At 36.0% G+C, this 12,222-nt stretch overlaps 1 pseudogene; it reads left to right on the top strand.

Moving 5' to 3' along the window:
* Positions 1 to 10,242: 10,242 nt before the first annotated feature.
* Positions 10,243 to 11,139, top strand: LOC102283272 (olfactory receptor 4C13-like; annotated as a pseudogene).
* Positions 11,140 to 12,222: the final 1,083 nt, after the last annotated feature.

Raw genomic sequence — 12,222 nt, 5'->3', positions numbered from 1 at the left:
TAAATGCTACAACATTTGAATCATAGGAGTCCCAGAAGAAGAAGACAAAAAGAAAGACCATGAGAAAATACTTGAGGAGATAATCACTGAAAACTTCCCTAAAATGGGAAGGAAATAATCACTCAAGCCCAAGAAACCCAGAGAGTCCCAAACAAGATAAACCCAAGATGAAACACCCCAAAACACATATTAATCAAATTAACAAAGATCAAACACAAAGAACAAATATTAAAAGCAGCAAGGGAAAAACAGCAAATAACACACAAGGGGATTCCCATAAGGATAACAGCTGATCTTTCAATAGAAACTCTTCAGGCCAGAAGGGAATGACTAGACATACTTATAGTGATGAAAGAAAATAACCTACAGCCCAGATTACTGTACCCAGGAAGGATCTCATTCAAATATGAAGGAGAAATCAAAAGCTTTACAGACAAGCAAAAGCTGAGAGAATTCTGCACCACAAAACCAGCTCTCCAACAAATGCTAAAGGATATTCTCTAGACAGGAAACACAAAAAGGGTATATAAACTCGAACCCAAAACAATAAAGTAAATGGCAACGGGATCATACTTATCAGTAATTACCTTAAACGTAAATGGGTTGAATACCCCAACCAAAAGACAAAGACTGGCTGAATGGATACAAAAACAAGACCCCTATATATGTTGTCTACAAGAGACGCACCTCAAAACAGGGGACACATACAGACTGAAAGTGAAGGGCTAGAAAAAGATTTTCCATGCAAATAGGGACCAAAAGAAAGCAGGAGTAGCAATACTCATATCAGATAAAATAGACCTTAAAACAAAGGCTGTGAAAAGAGACAAAGAAGGATACTGCATAATGATCAAAGGATCAGTCCAAGAAGAAGATATAACAATTATAAATATATGTGCACCCAACATAGGAGCACCGTAATATGTAAGACAAATCCTAAAAAGCATGAAAGGGGAAATTAACAGTGACACAATAATACTGGGATATTTTAATACCCCACTCACACCTATGGATAGATCAACTGAACAGAAAATTAATAAGGAAACACAAACTAAATGATAAAATGGACCAGTTAAACCTAATTGATATCTATAGGACATTTCACCCCAAAACAATGAATTTCACCTTTTTTCTCAAGTGCACACAGAACCTTCTCCAGGATAGATCACATCCTGGATGATAAATCTAGCCTTGATAAATTCAAAAAACTTGATATCATTCCAAGCCTCTTTTCTGACCACAATGCAGTAAGATTAGATCTCAATTACAGGAGAAAAACTATTAAAAATTCCAACATATGGAGGCTGAACAACACACTGCTGAATCACCAACAAATCACAGAAGAAATCAAAAAAGAAATCAAAATATGCATAGAAATGAATGAAAATGAAAACAAAACAACCCCAAACCTGTGGGACACTGTAAAAGCAGTGCTAAGGGGAAAGTTCATAGCAATACAGGCATACCTCAAGAAACAAGAAAAAAGTCAAATAAATAATCTAACTCTACACCTAAAGCAACTAGAAAAGGAAGAAATGAAGAACCCCAGGGTTAGTAGAAGGAAATAAATCTTAAAAATTAGGGCAGAAATAAATGCAAAAGAAACAAAAGAGACCATAGCAAAAATCAACAAAGCCAAAAGCTGGTTCTTTGATAAGATAAATAAAATTGACAAACCATTAGCCAGACTCATCAAGAAACAAAGGGAGAAAAATCAAATCAATAAAATTAGAAATGAAAAGGGAGAGATCACAACAGACAACACAGAAATACAAAGGATCATAAGAGACTTCTATCAGCAATGATATGCCAATAAAATGGACAACATGGAAGAAATGGACAAATTCTTAGAAAAGTACAACTTTCCAAAACTGAACCAGGAAGAAATAGAAAATCTTAACACACCCATCACAAGCACGGAAATTGAAACTGTAATCAGAAATCTTCCAGCAAACAAAAGCCCAGGTCCAGACGGCTTCACAGCTGAATTCTACCAAAAATTTAGAGAAGAGCTAACACCTATCCTACTCAAACTCTTCCAGAAAATTGCAGAGGAAGGTAAACTTCCAAACTCATTCTATGAGGCCACCATCACCCTAATACCAAAACCTGACAAAGATCCCACAAAAAAAGAAAACTACAGGCCAATATCACTGATGAACATAGATGCAAAAATCCTAAACAAAATTCTTGCAATCAGAATCCAACAACACATTAAAAAGATCATACACCATGACCAAGTGGGCTTTATCCCAGGGATGCAAGGATTCTTCAATATCTGCAAATCAATCAATGTAATACACTACATTAACAAATTGAAAAAAAAAAGCCATATGATTATCTCAGTAGTTGCAGAGAAAGCCTTTGACAAAATTCAACATCCATTTATGATAAAAACTCTCCAGAAAGCAGGAATAGAAGGAACATACCTCAACATAATAAAAGCTATATATGACAAACCCACAGTAAACATTATCCTCAATGGTGAAAAATTCAAAGCATTTCCCCTAAAGTCAGGAACAAGACAAGGGTGCCCACTTTCACCATTACTATTCAACATAGTTTTGGCAACAGCAATCAGAGCAGAAAAAGAAATGAAAGGAATCCAAATTGGAAAAGAAGAAGTAAAACTCTCACTGTTTGCAGATGACATGATCTTTTACATAGAAAACCCTAAAGATTCTACCAGAAAATTACTAGAACTAATCAATGAATATAGTAAAGTTGCAGGATATAAAATCAAGACACAGAAATCCCTTGCATTCCTATACACTAATAATGAGAAAATAGAGAAATTAAGGAAACAATTCTATTCACCATTGCAACGAAAAGAATAAAATCCTTAGGAATATATCTACCTAAAGAAACTAAAGACCTATATATAGAAAACTATAAAACACTAGTGAAAGAAATCAAAGAGGACACTAATAGATGGAGAAATATACCATGTTCATGGATTGGAAGAATCAATATAGTGAAAATGAGTATACTACCTAAAGCAATCTATAGATTGAATGCAATTCCTTTCAAACTACCAACGGTATTTTTCACAGAGCTAGAACTAATAATTTCACAATTTGTATGGAAATACAAAAAACCGCGAATAGGCAAAGCAATCTTGAGAAAGATGAGTGGAACTGGAGGAATCAACCTGCCTGCCATTGGCTCTACTACAAGGCCTCAGTCATCAAAACAGTATGGTACTGGCACAAAAACAGAAATATAGATCAATGGAACAAAATAGAAAACCCAGAGATAAATCGATGCACCTATGGACACCTTATCTTTGACAAAGGAGGTAAGAATATACAATGGATTAAGGACAATCTCTTTAACAATGGTGCTGGAAAAACTGGTCAACCACTTGTAAAAGAATGAAACTAGAACACTTTCAAACACCATACACAAAAATAAACTCAAAATGGATTAAAGATCTAAACATAAGACCAGAAACTATAAAACTCCTAGAGGCGAACATATGCAAAACACTCTCTGACATAAATCACAGCAGGATCTTCTATGACCCACCTCCCAGAATATTGGAAATAAAAGCAAAAATAAACAAATGGGACCTAATTAAACTTAAAAGCTTCTGCATAACAAAGGAGACTCTAAGCAAGGTGAAAAGACAGCTTTCAGAATGTCAGAAAATAATAGCAAATGAAGCAACTGACAAACAACTAATCTCAAAAATATACAAGCAACTCCTGCAGCTCAATTTCAGAAAAATAAACGACCCAATCAAAAAATGGGCCAAAGAACTAAATAGACATTTCTCCAAAGAAGACATACAGATGGCTAACAAACAGATGAAAAGACGCTCAACATCACTCATTATCAGAGAAATGCAAATCAAAACCACAGTGAGCTACCATTTCACGCCAGTCAGAATGGCTGTGATCCAAACGTCTACAAGCAATAAATGCTGGAGAGGGTGTGGAGAAAAGGGAACCCTCTTACACTGTTGGTGGGAATGCAAACTAGTACATCCACTATGGAGAAAGTGTGGAGATTCCTTAAAAAACTGGAAATAGAACTGCCATACGACCCAGCAATCCCATTGCTGGGTATACACTCGGAGGAAACCAGAATCGAAAGAGACACGTGTACCCCAGTGTTCATCACAGCACTGTTTATAATAGCCATGACATGGAAGCAACCTAGATGTCCATGAGCAGATGAATGGATAAGAAAGCTGTGGTATATATACACAATGGAGTATTACTCAGCCATTAAAAAGAATACATTTGAATCAGTTCTAATGAGGTGGATGAAACTGGAGCCTATTATACAGAGTGAAGTAAGCCAGAAAGAAAAACACCAATACAGTATACTAATGCATATATGTGGAATTTAGGAAGATGGTAACAATAACCCTGTATGCAAGACAACAAAAGAGACGCATATGTATAGAACAGTCTTTTGGACTCTGCGGTAGAGGGAAAGGGTGGGATGACTTGGGAGAATGACATTGAAACATGTATAATATCATATATGAAACAAATCGCCAGTCCAAGTTCGATGCATGATACTGGTTGCTTGAGGCTGGTGCACTGGGATGACCCAGAGGGATGGTACAGGGAGGGAAGAGGGAGGGGGGTTCGGTATGGGGAACTCGTGTATACCTGTGGTGGATTCATGTTGATGTATGGCAAAACCAATACAATATTGTAAAGTAATTAACCTCCAATTAAAATAAATAAATTTATATTTAAAAAAGAAAAACAATCATTGTTTAATTTAATTTTATTCTCTAGCTTAATAAAAATTTTCATGACAATTTGCAGATAATAAAAAGTATCCAAGGTTGCAAAAATAAATAAATAAATAAAGCAACCTCTCTACTCAGCACTGTAGTTAATTAGATAGATATTTGATGACCACTCAATGAGTCATTGTAAATGGATTTCTATCTTTTATGAAGTTGAGAATGATAAATTTGTCAGTCCACACTAATTCTGTGATCTGACACTAGCTTTCAACCCAGTAATGATACTTCAACAAAATTTGTATCTCTTATAAATCTTTGTGTTTGTGCTCAGGTGCTCAGTTGTGTCTGCAGTTTTGAGACTCCATGGACTATAGCCTGCCAGGCTTCTCTGTCCATGGGATTATCCCGGCAGGAATACTGGAGTGGGTAGGCATTTCTTCCTCCAGGGCATCTTCCTGACTCAGGGATAAAAAAAGCTCTGCTGTCTCCTGCAGTTCCTGCATTGAAGGAAGATTCTTTATGACGGAGACACCTGGGAAGCCTTCAGTTCAGTTCAGTCCAGTCGCTCAGTCATGTCCGACTCTTTGCAACCCCATGAATCACAGCATGCCAGGCCTCCCTGTACACCACCAACTCCCGGAGTTCACTCAGACTCACGTCCATCGAGTCAGTGATGCCATACAACCTTCTCATCTTCTGTCATCTCCTTTTCCTCCTGCCCCCAATCCCTCCCAGCATCAGAGTCATTTCCAATGAGTCAACACTTCGCATGAGGTGACCAAAGTACTGGAGTTTCAGCTTTAGCATCATTCCTTCCAAAGAAATCCCAGGGCTGATCTCCTTAAGAATGGACTGGTTGGATCTCCTTGCAGTCCAAGGGACTCTCAAGAGTCTTCTCCAACACCACAGTTCAAAAGCATCAATTCTTCAGCGCTCAGCTTTCTTCACAGTCCAACTCTCACATCCATACATGACCACTGGAAAAACCATAGTCTTGACTACACGAACCTTTGTCAGCAAAGTAATGTCTCTGCTTTTCAATATGCTATCTATGTTGGTCATAACTTTCCTTCCAAGGAGTAAGCATCATTTAATTTCATGGCTGCAATAACCATCTGCAGTGATTTTGGAGTCCAAAAAACTAAAGTCTGACACTGTTTCCACTGTTTCCCCATGTATTTCCCAAGAAGTGATGGGACCAGATGCCATGATCTTCGTTTTCTGAATGTTGAGCTTTAGGCCAATTTTTTCACTCTCCTCTTTCACTTTCATAATTTTAATTTTTAATTCAGACTATCTGAACATGGTGTGTGAGTGTGGTTCTATATAGGAATATTTCTGAGTTGAATTGAATTACATTTATTTATCAAATACTTTCAATATTGATATTTATTTATTTTAGTAGGTAATTGTAATGGTCTTTACAGTTGGTGACAATATATGTGTCATTCTTCTTTAGTTGCAAAACAATAACTTAAAGATCAGTTCCTGGCCTAGGATATAGTGGCCTGGCTTCTTCTCCTTAGCAAATGACATTCTGATTCCATTTTTTAAAATTTTCTTGTTATAAATTGTGAATAATATTGTCTTTTTTTTAATTCCATATGAATATTATTCAATGAAAGTGGCTGAACTAAGTGCATTTACCATCTCTATGTACAGGCAAATAATGTAATTGCTTTCATAATTATCATGTTTATCTAATTCTAGAACTTTCATAATAAACAACTACTTTAAGAAGTACTGTGAATTTCATCTTGTTTGAAGTGCCATTATTATAATAAGACTCATAGTTACCACTTAATGTTTATGAAAGTAATATGTTAAAATCATGATTTGCATATGTAAGTTAAACCACAAATAACTATAATAAAGTTTAAATATCAATTCGTTATCCACCTAAATATTTAGTTTGCACAATACTAAATACTCAGACATCATAATAAATTCATGTATTTTCAAATACGTAAATTCATAAAAAATCAATATTTCTTTATTTTTTTTTCTCCCTCTTTTCATAGTGTTGGTCTTCATGTAAACTCAAGAAGGAAGTCAAAATTAAAGATGCATGACAAAGAAAGTTCTCCTCTGCTGTTCAGGTAATTTCAGGAAACAACTGATTTGCTGGCAAAGTCTGCTAATGTGGTGAAATACCCCTGAGGTTTTATTAGCCGCAACTGAGACGCTTTAGAGAATGTGCCAACAAACAGGACATGTGGTTATTTTAAGGTTCCTCCAAAGGTACCACTTAAAAGTCAACAAAGACATTCACTGTAACTGAGCTAGATGGCAGGTCTAAATCTTACATTGTTGCCTCTTTCTTGGTGAACTAACGGCTGCCTGGGGCCTTGGCCATGGACCTATGTCAGGCATGTCATAGGTGAGATTGAAATCGTATAATCACAGACTCTCAGCTTTCAATGGATCTTACAAGTCATAACATCATCTTTCATCCTTATCTTTCCTATATTAATTTGTATCTTTTTCAGCATATATAACATTTAAGAAAGATGGATTCAAGTAAATATCATCAATTTAGAAGTAGAAATATTTTGGAGACTTTTTTTCCTTTTTGATATATATTTAAATTACTGAGAAGAAAAATAATATTAGTTAGAATTATATCATAATAATTAAAGAATTCAAAGTTTCATCCAAATTTGCTACAATTTATATTACAGCCTAAGAAGGTTCTTTGATATTGCACAATTGTTAAAAATATCTCTGTTAAAAATTACACATTACTTAAGGAGATGCCTGTATTCCAATGATAAATTTCTTTAGTGTTCAACATTCCATATTGTTTCTAAATTTTCCACAGCTCTTAATAATTATGTTGGACATATTTGTAAATAACAATTTTTCTCCTTTAAAAATATTTTCCATTAGAGCTTATTTCTAGAAACAGTAGTATGGAACCAAAGAAAAATGAAAAGAGGAATTTCTATTTCTTCAGTTATTTCTAAAATAATGTTATTACATAACTTATGTCCAACTCTTACCTTATGTACACCATACCCTTGTCTGATCTGTTGGTATATCATATATCAGAATAAGAAAATGCAATAAAGCTGTTGCACTTTGTTTCCTCATAACTGCAATTTCCAGTTTTGAAATCAATTTTTATTGGAGTATAGTTGACTTACAATGTTGTGGTTATTTTGTGTAACTAAAAACTAAGCTCTATCCATTTATCTTTTTAAAACTTTTTTATTCTTTATTATTATTATTTTTTACTTTAAAATATTGTATTGGTTTTGCCATACATCAATATGAATCCGCCACGGGTGTACGTGTGTTCCCCATCCTGAACCCCCCTCCCACCTCCCTCCTCATCCCATCCCTCTGGGTCATCATCCCAGTGTACCAGCCCCAAGAACCCTGTCTCATACATCGAACCTAGTCTGGCGATTCATTTCACATATGATAATTTACATGTTTCAATGCCATTCTCCCATATCTTCCCATCCTTGCCCTCTCCCACAGAGTCCAAAAGACTGTTCTATACATCTGTGTCTCTTTTGCTGTCTCGCATACAGGGTTATCGTTACCATCTTTCTAAATTTCATATATATGCATTAGTATACTGTATTAGCGTTTTTCTTTCTGGCTTACTTCATTCTGTATAATAGACTCCAGTTTCATCCACCTTATTAGAACTGATTCAAATGTATTCTTTTTAATGGCTGAGTAATACTCCATTGTGTATATGTACCACAGCTTTCTTATCCATTTGTCTGCTGATGGACATCTAGGTTGCTTCCATGTCCTGGCTATTATAAATACTGCTGCAATGAACATTGGGGTACATGTATCTCTTTCAATTCTGGTTTCCTCAGTGTGTATGCCCAGCAGTGAGATTGCCGGGTCATATGGCAGTTCTATTTTCAGTTTTTTAAAGGAAAGAAATATTTTTGGCAGAATATATTTTATTATATTTATGCTTAGTCTTCCATTTTCTTTTGGAAATTTATGTCCCAAATTTCTCATTGTCTTAGTAATCCAATCGGCTGTAACCAGGATTTATGAAAGATGGATGCTATGGGGAAATTGGAGAAGGCTTGAGAATGCATGCAGCAGACACATGAAAGAGTGGAAAGATTCCTTCGTGGATGGATGCCTTGCTGCTGTTTGGGAATGAAGTTTCCATTCTTAAGGGTATTTAATAGGGGCACTCTTCCTGACTTGTGTGCACAGATGCACATTCATATATCAGGTAAGTGTCCAATAAATATTTTTGAATGAGTAAAATTGTAATAGGTAACTAACTTAACAACAGATTTTATCTGTGCTTGTGTTAGTCTGTGTACATATTAAACGTATAGTTACCTGTCTCTGTACATTACCTTAAAGACTCTTTCTGTTCTCCACATTAAATTTCCATTTTTAGAACTTTGAAAATAAGGATTTCCTCTACTTGAAATATCTTTGTTTACTGAAAACCTGTGCAATAGTTATGTTTTATCCAATTTTTTGGAAGCTGTATGTTAATTGAATACATCTATGTTGAATTCAATGTGAAACATAGTTTTGAAGAATAATAAATATCAATTAACAAACACTATAATTATCTTGAAAGTAAAAACAACCAGTAACATAGTTTTTCCTAAAGGCAATTAAATATTTTCATATTTACCTGATAAGGTCCATCAGAAACTGTTAAACTTTTCAACTTCCCTTTCAAATCTTTATTTTGTCTCTTATAAAGTAGAGAGCAATAATAAACAGAGCAGAAGAAAAGAACACATGAATTTCTCCTAGGTTTATGGTCTGGGGAATCAGGCATATTCTTACCCATATTAAATGACAATTTGCCAAGCTTTCACTCATCATCTAATAGATTTCAGACACTGCAGACATCGTGTCAGGCACCATGGTTAGTGAGAAAACACAATTGAATAGTTTATGTATTTTGGTTGCTACCAGGTGGAGTGTGTCATCAGTGAATTCTGCATATTTCCCAAAACCCTCTGCTTGCAATAAATTTTATTGACCATGTCTTCCTTTCCAGTTAGAGCTGAGGGTTCAAATGTAAATTCTCATGAAAAAATAAGTAACTCTTACCTGTGTGTGGCACCTGTCACCTTACAAGATACAAGATGCACACCTAAGAATTAAATACAAGTTGTAACCTGACAGAGGAGGGCTTAGAAACACGGGGCACTGAGATACTAAGTAGAGGTACATGGAGCTGGAACCAGAATGAGAATCCAGGTCTCATGGAGATAGCCCAGTGTTTTCACAGTAAACTACAGATCATGTGTTGCCCTATAGGTAATTTACAGGTTACAAGTACAAGGTGTCTGAAGAGATGGACAGCATCACGGAGAAAATAAGAAAGACATAAAACAAGTACTGGAGCAAAGTGCCAAGGACATTTCCACAGCTACAGTGACTGCTCTGTCTGTGTTCTAAGAAATTCAGACTATCATGCTATCATGATTAATAGGTACAATTCTCAATTCCTTTGTAGGTAATTCAGGACCCAAGAACATATTGCTTCTTAAATGGAGCTTCTCACATCTCCCAACATGACTAAATTTCTTCTCTTGGGATTCACACAGAATCTACAACTGCAGAAAATACTCTTTGTTGTCCTTTTGCCCATGTTTCTATTCACTGTGCTCGCCAACCTGCTCATCGTCATCACCATCTCCCTCAGCCCCACACTTTCAGTTCCCATGTACTTTTTCTCACTCACTTGTCCTTCATAGATGCCATCTTCACCTCTGTCAGCACCCCGAAATTGATCACCGACCTGCTGTACCAGAGGAGAACCATCTCCAGGGGTGGCTCCCTGACTCATCTCTTTCTAGAGCACTTCCTGGGAGGAGTAGAGGTTATTGTCCTCAGTGTCATGGCCTATGATCGCTACGTGGCCATCTGCAAGCCTCTGCACTACACGACCATCATGTGACAGGGGCTCTGCCAGCTCCTGGTGGTGGTGGCCTGGGTTGGGGGGATCCTGCATGCCACTTTGCAGATTCTTTTCATGGTAGACATGACCTTCTGTGGCTCAAATGTCATTGATCACTTTATATGTGATTTCATCTCATTATTAAAACTTGCCTATACCCACACCTACATGCTTGGAATCATGGTGGCAGCTAACACTGGGGCCATGTGCTTGCTCATTTTTTCCTGCTCCTCATTTCCTACACAGTCATCCTGAGCTCCCTGAAATCACATGGCTCTGAAGGACAGCACAAGGCCCTCTCTACATGTGGCTCACACTTTACAGTAGTGGTTCTCTCTTTGCCCCTTGTATATTCACCTACATGTGTCCTGTGGCCACCTATCCTGTGGACAAGTGGGTGGCTGTATTCTTTGCAGTCCTCACTCCCATGCTAAATCCTATCATTTACACAGTGAGAAACACAGAGGTGAAAATTGCCATGAGAAATTTTCTGAAGAGAAGAGTAACTTAGGCTGTTTGTGAAGCCAAGAAAGAAATGATTTGTATACATAGGGAGGGTTGTACCAGTTGTGAATTATTATAGAAAGTAAGAAATTTTGCTGATTATTGACAGATAAAAAGGCCCAGAAACTATATGTTGAGGCACACTATATGTTGAGGCACCCTAGTGAGGCACATTTTAGGCATTTTGTTAACTTTTAATGTACTATTTGAAAACTTCAAGGTTCATGTTTATAACTTCAGATTAGGCAATGGAAACAACTATAAACCCCAGGTTTGATGATTGTAGAGTATGTTTTTCTTCACTGTCCTACATCTGCTTCACTAAATTCTTCATATATGTCTTTTGGATGAAATTGGCTTTTCTTTAGGATATTGATCTAAGAACTTTGTCTATTTTTGTTTAAAGTAAATTAGGAATAGAAATTCTTTGCCAGATGCACTGGGAAGTAATAGTTAAGTGAAAGAATCAGAGCTATTATTTTTTTTGTACTATGAATAATCATAAAAGCAAGAGTCAACTGCATAGAGAGGAAAGAATAATTCACAATCTGAATGTTTTCTTGGCACAAGGAATAAGCCATAGATTTTTGAAATTATTCTTCATTTCCTCCATTTTTAAATATCCTTATGGCTCATCTACTTTTTTTAATATATGAAAAATCTTTGATAGCAAGAATTGAGAGTCATTTGATACAAGGGTTGCCATCTTTTATTATGTCTCAACAAAAAAACATGATTATGTTTCAAAGTTACTGCTCTGGAGAACCTTGAAAATAAGAAATTCATCTACTTTAAATATCCTTGTGTACTGAAAACCTGTGTAAAAAGTTTGTTTGTGTGTTTTTGTTATTTTTAACCCAGGTCTCTGAAGCTGTTACATAAATTTACATTAAATTAGCACTTCATTATCTACAGCATATTCACTTCAGTTGATTTATCCATTTACTAAACTGTTAGCTTCACTAACAGGTATACAGATTTTATTGTCATTGTTTAGTCCCTAATTTGTGTCAGGCTCTTTGCAAATCATCTGTCTATGGGATTTTTAGGCAAAAATACTGGAATGGGTTGCCATTTCTTTCTCCAGGTG

The sequence above is a fragment of the Bos mutus genome, chromosome 15, assembly GCF_027580195.1.
Source record: "Bos mutus isolate GX-2022 chromosome 15, NWIPB_WYAK_1.1, whole genome shotgun sequence".
NCBI lineage: Eukaryota > Metazoa > Chordata > Mammalia > Artiodactyla > Bovidae > Bos > Bos mutus.
This window is presented reverse-complemented; position numbering and strand designations above follow the sequence as displayed.